The sequence below is a fragment of the Camelus ferus genome, chromosome 6 (assembly GCF_009834535.1).
Source record: "Camelus ferus isolate YT-003-E chromosome 6, BCGSAC_Cfer_1.0, whole genome shotgun sequence".
In the NCBI taxonomy this organism is placed as follows: Eukaryota; Metazoa; Chordata; class Mammalia; order Artiodactyla; family Camelidae; genus Camelus; species Camelus ferus.
Genome location: NC_045701.1, coordinates 8,508,388 through 8,516,718, shown reverse-complemented (window position 1 = coordinate 8,516,718; position 8,331 = coordinate 8,508,388). Strand labels below are relative to the sequence as shown.

At 39.3% G+C, this 8,331-nt stretch overlaps 1 protein-coding gene across 1 annotated transcript in view; it reads left to right on the top strand.

Moving 5' to 3' along the window:
- The first annotated feature begins 3,117 nt into the window (after nt 1-3,117).
- The window catches only part of GCNT3 (glucosaminyl (N-acetyl) transferase 3, mucin type), a 78,650-nt gene continuing 73,436 nt past the window's right edge, over nt 3,118-8,331 (top strand). The window contains exon 1 of the mRNA XM_032481067.1: nt 3,118-3,223. The gene's annotated coding sequence lies outside the window, so the exon portion shown is untranslated. The remainder of the gene's footprint in view (nt 3,224-8,331) is intronic.

Here is an 8,331-nt window from a genome sequence, read left to right as displayed (position 1 = left end):
AGTGACCTGAGGGGTGGAAAAATCCTAGTGGCCCACACAGGACCCGAAGATGGTGACTGCTCTGCTGTTTCAAACTCCCAAAAATATTAAAGACCAAAGTTCTAAATCAGGTGATTGATTCTTATGATTTTTATGTAACTTTAGATTTCAATAAATGGATATTTGATGCTATCAAGAATGATAAAAGTGATATTGGTGAGTTATGTTCAACTTTACAGAAAAGTTTTATACAGACAGCTTCACTGAGTCTTTTTAACTAGCCCATAAGGTAGATAACATTGCCTATTTTAGCTTAAATTGTTGTAAGAAAATTAGTACAAGATAAAGTAAAATTCAGATGGAACCAAATGGTACCAAAATGAGAAATGCTTTCTTGGTCATCTCAGCCCTGTCTCCCTCGGACGGTCTGAGTTTCTCCAGAGTCCTTGGAGAAATCGTCTAGCACATAAAAGCGTGTAATTTCTATCTCCCACCCAAACAGGATCAACACAGCACTTTTTCTGTGCCTTGAGTTTTTTCACTTGCTAATCTGTTGTGGTGCCCTTGGCATATTCACACGTGGGATCTACCCCTGGTCTTTGTAATGTCTACATAGAATTCCAAGGTCTCGATGTATCATATTTTAAGTAAGATGACATGAAAATCTTGGGAGATAAGCGGGTTGGGGTAGGGCAGAGTGTCACTCTGTAAAAGAGGAAACTGGGTCAGAGAGAGAAGGTGACTGGCCCCCCTGTCTTGGAATTAGTAAAAGAACTAAGCCCCAAGTCTTGTAATTCCTACCATAACCGAGAAAGCATCCTTGGGAGTGAGAGGGACAGAGGGCAAGGTGGTTAGAGATGGTGTGGGAGGGGCTCTCAGACCATCCGGGGGCCACACTGGAGAATCTCCTCCTGCAGGACCTCACCTCTCTGCCGACCCTCAGGTTCCTGTCAGCTGAGGACCAGCTCTGATGTTCTGACACAGCTGCTAAGGGCTTAATGGGAAAGCTCTTACACCAGGGGAGCAATTAAGCTTGTCAGGTTAGAGATCACCTAGTACCGTGATGGCAACGGTCCCAACACTGAGCCACACACCTGTGTGCATTTCTCTGTGTCCCCTTCCTCCGCCAGGTAGGATGTGCGGGGCCACAGTGACCTCCTTTGCAGGAGCAAAGTGGGCGCCTGGCATAGAACTCTTTTTATACATTTTGTGTTTTCAAAATGGATGGATCCTGTTTTTTTCTGATAATAAAGGTGGCGCATGTTCATTTCAACACACGTATAAACACTATGCATGTATGTAACTTCCAAGTAATGCTCCCAGGGCAGCAAAGCCCTGATAACAAGTTGAGGTCCATTTCCAGGCCAGGTTTCTGGTGTGCTCCTACATACGTGTGTAAGTGAGCGTATGTGCTGGTAAACGTGTGTTTGTGTTATTCATACTGCCCTACGTTGACCACCTGTCCTGGCTATTTCCCCAGGCTGTCTCATTCTTTGTATGCTTTAACTCATTTTTTTTAAAGACTGCAAATGACTCTTTAAAAACGTTTTAATGACTTCATAGCGTTCACAGACTGGAAGTACCATAATGTATTCTTATTTTGGTGGCTTTCAATTTCTCAGTCTTAAAAATAGACTCTCAGTGAACATAGACACGCCCACTGAAGATGCTCAATTATTTTTTGAAGGGGGGGAGGTAATTAGATTGATTTATTTACTTATTTTTCACTGGAGGGACTGAGGATTGAACCCCGGGCCTCATGCATGCTAAGCACGTGCTCTACCACTGAGCTATACTCAATTATTCAACTCACCAGTGGGGCAAAACCAGATCAGACTTGTTGCCTGGAAGTCAGGGGAGCCAGGCTTTCTTTCCAGTGTGGCTGTCTTGGATGTGTCCTTGTTCAGCTTTGTGACATTAGGCCAAACCTGTCCCCTTTCCAGATCCCTTTTACCCCAACCTGACAAAAAATTTAAACTCAAAAGCAGAAAGTGTTGATAGTGGAAACTCTGCTGTGTGTGAAGGCATCACTGAGCACCATGGGAACAGCGAGAAGCACAGAACGTGTCCTAGGCCCCCAAAGCATCAAACCCTGGGGATGCAGCACGTGTATGTGGTACACCAGGCGAATCGGGATCCTTCCCGCCACCCTCCTGTCTTACAGAAAGGCAGGGGCTTGCTAATAGTGGGGAAAGGATGGCAAGTCAGGAGCAGCGTAAACCAAACGCAGGGCTGGCAGAGTGGCAGGAACATTTGGGGACAGTGAGGGGCACAGTGGGCTGAGAAGTTCAGGTGAGTGAGTGGTGAAAATGAGAAAGGCAGTGGGGTGGCGGTAGGGCTTTGAATGTCAAGGAAGGGTGTTCAGACTTGACATGTCATCTAAAGGCAATGAGAAATCCTAGAAACTGAGGGTGGATTGGCAATTCATAGAACCACAATGCCCACTCTGTGGCCGGGTAAAAGGGGCGTGTGTGTGTGTGTGTGTGTACTGACATTGGGATTATACCTTAGAATGTAATTGCTGGAAAGGTGTGTAGCCCAACTCTTTGATTTGAAGAGATAACCGAGACCAAGGGGGGGGTGAGGGTCTTGGCCCAGGGCATATTGAGAGTGGCAGGTGCAGCTGTGGACACACACCTGGGCTGTGTGACTGAGTGATGCTGTAGTCTCACTGTCAGTCTCCTGAAGGCCTGTAACACGACAGCTTGGAAAAATCACTGAGCTTGGCATCGGGAGGTCAGGGTTCCAGTTCCAACTCTGTCCTGGCTGAGGATCCAGACCCGCCGCCTGGCCATGGGCAGGTTCTCTATAGTGAAATGGAAACATCGGATTAGAGCACATGACTTGTTCTCCATCCTCGCAGTCTAAATCACACTTCTGCATTTTGAAAAGCCTTTTTGTACATAATACCTCACTTAACTCTTAGCCCAATTGTGGGTGTGGATGGAAGAGATAATACTTGATATTAGGGAGGAGGAAATCAGGGATTGGAGAAGGATTACGTGACTTGTTTCAGGTTATTCAGTGGATAAAGAGCAAAACCATGTCTCAGGCTCCTCCTTCAGTGCCCTTTCCACCCTTTAGTGCCCACATCACCCAGATGAAAGGTAATCATTTCCCTTCAACTTCCTGTTTGTTAACTGAGGTTTCTTCCAAACAAGATCCAGCCACACCTAAGTAGGGCTTAGCATGGTTTGCCCCATAGGAGGTACTCAACGTCGTTGGTCAAAGAGGAGAGAAGGAGGTAAGTGAAAAAAGACTTTTCTGGAGAAAATAAATCACCAGGCTCTCTGTCCTCTTTATACTTTTCTTCTCACCGTCCTTTCCTGTTGTTACTCTGGTTTTGTCCATTAAATTCAATGGGGAAGAAAGTATTTATACTGTTGTCACTACCCTGTTTTGTAACGTGTATTTTCAATTGAAATTCATGGCCATTATATTTTTGCTTATGTATTTTTTTAATTGAAGTATAGTCTGTTTACAATGTTGTGTCAATTTCTGGTGTACAAGCACAATGCTTCAGTCACACATGAACATATATATATATATAATTTGTTTTCATATTTTTTCACCATAAGTTACTGTAAGATATCAAATATAGTTCCCTGTGCTATACAGCATGAACTTGTTTATCTATTATACATGTCAGTTAGTATCTGCAAATCTCTAACTCCAAAATTAACCCCTCCCACACTCCTCCCCACCTGGTAACCACAAGTTTGTTCTCTATGTCTGAGAGTCTTTTTCTGTTTTGCAAATAAGTTCATTTGTCTTTTTTTTTTTTTTTTTAAGATTCCACATATAAATGATATCATATGGTATTTTTCTTTCTCTTTCTGGCTTACTTCACTTAGAATGACAATCTCCAGGTCCATCCATGTTGCTACAAATAACATTATTTTATTATTTTTTTTATGGCTGAGTAGTATTCCATTGTATAAATACATAAGTTCTTTATCCAGTCATCTGTCAATGGACATTTAGGTTGTTTCCATGTCTTGGCTATTGTAAGTAGTGCTGCTATGAACACTGGTGTGCATGTATCTTTTTGAATTAAGTTTACCTCTGATAAATGCCCAGGAGTGGATTGCTGGATCATATGGTAAGTCTACTTTTAGTCTTTTGTGGAATCTCCATACTGTTTTCCATAACGGCTGCACCAAACTACATTTCCTCCAACAGTGTAGGAGGGTTCCCTTTTCTCCACACCCTCTCCAGCATTTATTATTTGTGGACATGGCTATAGTATTTTGATGGATAGAATAACTCAGTGAAGATGGAGGGGAGGAATGCATTGAAAGAATAAGAATAAGAATGAGTTGTTTGTTATTACTTGTAAACCAGCTTCTTGGTTAATATAATCTTAGAAAACATTTAATAGAACTTCACAACCAGGGATTTGTGGTGAAAGAAAGATGCAACCTGAGTTGGCTGATCTGGAAGCCTGGAACATGGTCCTGACCTGCCACTCTTAGTCCTTTGGAGGCAGATCTATTACTTGGGCTATACCTTTCCTGATTCTTAAGAGGAAGCTGCGTCATTCTCCTTCATTTCATTTAGACCAGGATTGATTGCCTCTGTAGAGGTACTGTTTGAATTTTCAGCACTCTGAAAGCATAGAATGAGGATAACTTGAAACAATCCTTTCTGGAAAATAAATTATTCATTTTACTACTGGGAGACTCTGAGTACTCCAGTATTCATTTTACTACTGGAGTACTGAGCAAAACTAGTAAGCAGCAATGGGCTATGCAGTCAACAGTGAGGAGATAGTAGGCGATTATCAGGGAGAATATTAAGTTGGATCCGTATCTCATGTTGTTGACCAAAGTAAATTCCAAATAGACTGAAGATTTAAATATTAAAAACAGAAATCGTGTTTGAGCCTACATGACCAGTCTAAAGCAAGTAGGTATGGTAATGGTTTAAAAAAAAAAAAGTGGGTCAATAAGGTATTTTTTAATTTTCTCTTTGATTTCATTAAGACAAATGACAATGAAAACACAACCACACAAAATCAGTGGATGCACCATAAGCAGTCCTAACAGGGAAGTTCATAGTGATACAGGCCTTCCTCAAAAAAATGAGAAAAATCTCAAACAACCTAACATATCACCTGAAAGATTTAGAAGAACAAACAAAACATAAAGCCAGCAGAAGGAAAGAAATAATAAAGATCAGAGAGCAAATAAATACAACAGATTAAAAAATAGAAAAAAGTAATAAAAGTAAGAGCTGGTTTTTTGAAAGAACAAACAAAAACCAGCAAACCTCTGGCCAGACTCACCAAGAAGAAAACAGGACCCAAATAAGCAAAGTAGGAAACAAAAGAGGAGAAATAACAACCAACACCACAGATGAACAGGAAACCACGGGAGAGTACTATGAACGATTTTATGCCAACAAATTGTAGAACCTAGAAGAAACTGACAAGTTTCTAGAGGCATACAGTCCGCCAAGACTGAATCAAGAAGAAATAGATAATTTGACCAGACCAAATCACTAGAAGTGAAGTAGAATCTGTAAAACAACAACAACAAACCCCTAGAAAACAAACAAAAAACTTCCTGCAAACAGAGTTCAGGACTGGGTGGCTTCACGAGGGGATTATACCAAACATACAAAGAAGAACTTATTCTGATCCTTCTCAAACTCTTCAAAAAGGTTGAAGAGGCGGGAACATTCCCAAACTCATTCTATGACGCCACCATCACCCTGATACCAAAACCAGACAAAGACACCTCCAAAAAAGAAAATTATAGGTCAATATCTATGATGACTATAGATGTAAAAATTATCAACAAAATATGAGCAAACTGAATTGAACAACAGATAAAAAAGGTCATACACTAAAATCAATTGTATTCATCCCAGGGATACAAGAATGGCTCAAAATATGCAAATCAGTGTGATACACAACATGAACAAAAGACAAGACAAAAACCACATGATCCTCTCAATAGAGACAGAAAAAGCATTTGATAAAATTCAACATCCATTTATGATTAAAAACTCTTAACCAAAGTGGGTATAGAGGGAAAATATCTCAACATAATAAAAGCTATTTATGACAAACCCACTGCTAACATAATACTGAATGTTGAAAAGCTGAAAACCTTCCTGCTAAAATCTGAAACAACACAGGGATGCCCACTCTCACCACGTCTATTTAACATAGTGTTGGGAGTCCTAGCCACAGAAATCAAGAAAAAGAATTCAAAGGAATCCACATTAGAAGGGAGGGTAAAGTTGTCACTGTATGCAGATGACATGATACTATATATATATAACCCTAAAGACTTCACACAAAAACTACTTAGAACTGATAAACGAATTCAGCAAGGTAGCAGGATATAAGGTTAACTTACAGAAATCGGTTGCATTTCTTTACACAAAAAATGAAATATCAGAAAATGAAAGTTAAAAAAAAATCCCTCTTAAAATCACATAAAAATATTCAGGAATAAACCTGGCCAAGGAGGTGAAAGATATGCTGAAGACTATAAAACATTAATAAGGGAAATTAAAGATGATTTATAGAAATGGAAAGGTTCCCATGCTCTTGGATTTGAAGAATTAATATTGTTAAGATGGCCATACTAACCAAAGCAATCTACAGATTTAGTATGATCCCTATCAAATTACCCAAGACAATTTTTACAGAATAGGATCAATAATCCTAAAATTTGTATAGAATCATAAAAGACCCAGAATTGCTACAGCAATACTTAGAAAAAAGAACGAAACTGGAGGCATAACCCTCCAGTTTCTGATACTGATACTGTGGTATCAGTACAAAACAGACATATGGATCAGTGGAACAGAATAGAGAGCCCAGAAATAAACCCACATACCTGTGGTCAGTTAATCTTTCACAAGAGAGGCAAGAATATACAATAGAGAAAAGACAGTTTCTTCAGCAAGTGGTGTTGGAAAGCTGGACAGCTACATGTAGATCAATGGTTAGAATACTCTCTCATACCACACACAAAAATAAACTCAAAATAGCTTAAATACTTAAACATGACAGGACACCATAAATGTCCTAGAAGAGAACACATGCAGTAGATTCCAACAAAAATCGTACCAATGTTCTCCTGCTTCAGTCTCCCAAGGCAATAGAAATAAAAGCAAAAATAAACAAATGTGACCGAATCAAACATAAGATTTTTCACAGCAAAGCAAACCATAAACAAAACAAAAAGACCCTATGGACTGAGAGAAGACATTTGCAAATAATGTGACTGACAATGGGTTAATTTCCAGAATATGTAACATACATGATCATCATTAAAAGGTCCACAAATAATAAATGCTGGAGAGAGAGTGGATAAAAGGAAACCTTTCTACTACTGTTGGTGGGAATGTAATTTGGTACAGCTACTAGAGAAAACAGTATAGAGATTCCTTTAAAAAACTAAAAATACAGTTACTGCATGATACAGCAGTCCCATTCCTGGGCATATATCCAGAGAAAAACATAACTCAAAAAGATACATATACCCCAGTGTTTATAGCAGCACTATTAACAATAGCCAAGGCATGGAAGCAACCTAAATGTCCATCTACAGACAACTGGATAAAGATGTGGTTACACACACACACACACACACACACACACAATGGAATATTACTCAGCCATAAAAAATGAAATAATGCCATTTGCAGCAATATGGATGGGCCCAGAGATTATCACACTACATGAAGTAAGTCAAAGACAAATATATGATATCACTTAAATGTGGAATCCAAAAAATATAATACAAATGATCTTACTTACAAAACAGGAGACTGTCACAGACATAGAAAACTTATGGTTACCAAAGGAAAAACAGGGCAGGGGAGGGATAAATTAGGAGTTTGGGATTAGCAGATACAAACTACTATATGTAAAATAAACAAGTTCCTACTGTATAGCACAGGGAACTACGTTCAATATCTTGTAATAATATATAATGAAAAAGAATGTGAAAAAGTGTATGTATAACTGAATCACTGTGCTGTACATCAGAAACTAACACAACATTGTAAATCAACTACACTTCAAAAAAAAAAGTAAAAAAATTCCTGAAATCACAAAAGTATTAGAAGACATAGAAGAATTCCTTTATGTTCTAGAGTGGGGAAGACCTTTCTAAATATGACTTGAGTCAGAATCTAAAAAGAGAAGGTACATAACTTTAACTACATTAGAGAAAGAGAAAAACAAACCCTCCAACTGGCAAAACATACATCATAAGAAAAGGCAAAAAGCAAATAGCAACCTGGGGGGAAATAGCTGTGACTCGTGTCACAGGGTGAGGGTGAAGGGCTAGTGTCTCTGCTATGGCAAGAGCTCATAGAAACTGGGAA